Source organism: Ailuropoda melanoleuca, chromosome 1 (genome assembly GCF_002007445.2).
Source record: "Ailuropoda melanoleuca isolate Jingjing chromosome 1, ASM200744v2, whole genome shotgun sequence".
Lineage (NCBI taxonomy): Eukaryota > Metazoa > Chordata > Mammalia > Carnivora > Ursidae > Ailuropoda > Ailuropoda melanoleuca.
This window is the reverse complement of record NC_048218.1, coordinates 181,165,936-181,168,222: the sequence shown is the minus strand read 5'-3', so window position 1 is coordinate 181,168,222 and position 2,287 is coordinate 181,165,936. Positions and strand designations below refer to the sequence as shown.

The 2,287-nt window shown below is 39.4% G+C and overlaps 1 pseudogene; it reads right to left on the bottom strand.

Annotated features, from left to right (window-relative positions):
* Positions 1–426: 426 nt before the first annotated feature.
* On the bottom strand, positions 427–1,086 carry LOC117796695 (annotated as a pseudogene).
* Between the last annotated feature and the right edge of the window lie 1,201 nt (positions 1,087–2,287).

The window sequence follows — 2,287 nt, the reverse complement described above, 5'->3', positions numbered from 1 at the left end:
ACCAATAACCAAATAAACAATCAAGAAACCCCAAAAGTTGTTGCTTTGTTTTGTTTTTTAAAAACTTGTCAAAATTATCAAACAAAAGAGGGTTGTTCAAAGAAGTCTGTGGAGGATACCTGGATGCCAAGTGCTGCTTAACTCCTCCCCTTTTGTCCTTTCTCCTCCCTCTTTACCCTCCTGTCATTATTTTCTCGCCTGTTCCTTCATTTTCCTGCTTGTGTCCTCACTCTTCCCCTTCCCCCGCCGCACCCCACAGATTGCTCCCACCCTCCAGTCTCTAGTTCTAATTTTTTTAAGTTAAAAATATGGAAGTTTATTGTAGGACACCTGGATAGTATGGCTAAATGGAATGGAAAGGGCTGTAGGTCATTTTGAGAATCATCTATGATGTGAATTTTAAAATTGCTACAAGCAAGATTTTATTCACCATGATGCTTTCTTTTATTTTCTCTTCTCGTTTTCTTCTTTTTCATTTTCAGTTTCATCAAAGGATGTCTCAGTGTCTTAAGGATTTCAAATATTGAGGGGTTGATCTCGCCTCGTGACAGCAAGTTCAGTGTTTCTGCCACCTGACTGAATCACTTCCGGAAGGATCAATCCAGATTGTCCATTTCTTTTTTTTTTTTAATGATTTATTTATTCATTTAGGAGAGGGGGAGGCGAGCAGAGGGAGGGGCAGAGGGAGAGAGAGAGAGAGAATCTTGAGCAGACTCCCTACTGAGTGCGGAGCCCGACACAGGGCTTGACCCCACGACCCCAAGATCACCACCCATATGGAACCAAGAGTCAGATACTCAACTGACTGAGGCACCCAGGCACCCTCAGATTGTCCATTTCAATGGCTTTGTCAGTATAGTGTTTCTCCAGAAATTCACACCGTGACTTGGCACCCTGGCCTATGGCATTGGCCTTCCAGGAGTGGTTTGTTCATGAGGGGCCAGTTTTCCGAGGGTGGGAATGTGAAGGTGAAGGCAGGTTGGGTTGTGGAGGGGGTGGGGCGGGAGAAGGAGCTAAAGCACAGTCTCCATTAGCCCAGGAGGCCCATGGGGACAAGACTCCCAACCCGGTCCCGGCAGCCAGCATGGAGAAAATTTATAGGTTTTCTCTTCTCTCTGTACTCATCTGTAGCAGAGTCCAACAAAGGGCAAATAAAATATTTTCTGGACAAATATAAACATTAATAAAAACTGTTGTAGAATTTCCATATTGTAGGATGCTATAAAAGGAGAATACTTCACTTCCAGTTTCTCTTATAAATAAGGATTGTTAGTGTAAGGAATGTTCTTTGGAAAGCTTTTCTTTTTTTAAATTTAAGTTTATGGAATATGGAAATGACCTAAACTATTAACATAAAACTTGATGATGGATATTTTGTAGGAAATAATTCAAAATGTCAAAAGAATTTTTAGCACAGAGTTTTTAGTATAGCAAAAATGTGTTACAGAAATGTGTAAAAATGAAGACGTGGATCCATAAATCGTGGTGTATACATACAATGAAATCTTGTGCAGCTACTAAAAAAAATTCTTTCCAAGTTTTCAATGATATATGGAGTTGCCTAAGTAGAAAAGAAACACAATATCCTTAAAAGCAAGGTAAAAAAATGTGATCAATCTACATGTATTGATATGGAACCATCTTCAAGATGATGATGTAGCGAGTAGGATTTTTCATTGTCACAAGCTTTGTTTTACAAAAATACGGTTGACCTTGAACAGCACAGGTTTGACCTGCATGCGTCCACTGACATACACAATTTTTTCAATAAATACAGTACAGTAAATACATTTTCTTTCTTATGACTTTCTTAATAACATTTTCTTTTCTCTAGTTTATTTTATTGTAAACGTATAGTATATAATACATATACAAAACTTGTTCATTGACTGTTATGTTATCTGGTCAACAGCGGGCTACTTGTTAAGTTTTGGGGGAGTCAAAAGTTATGTGTCCCTAACCCCTGCATTGTTCAAGGGTCCACTATATAATTTTACTTGTCCTTAATTGCTGTAATATCTGACTCTTCTTTCCCATTATCCCTAGTGGAAGAAGACATAATTTAGTCATTTCTAAGTAGACTGTCAAATGCAGTGATTTCTCAGGCAAGCAAAGCAAGGTACTGAATCTGGAATTTTGCTGTGGTTGCCCCTGAAAACCCAGATGCCTTCACCACTGTGCTTGCTACAAGGCCCGTGTGCATTACTTTATGCACTCAGCTCTTGTGTCTAAACCTCACTGTGCTTGCTACTGATTGGCAAATAAGTTACATGGCTGCCATGGTTTC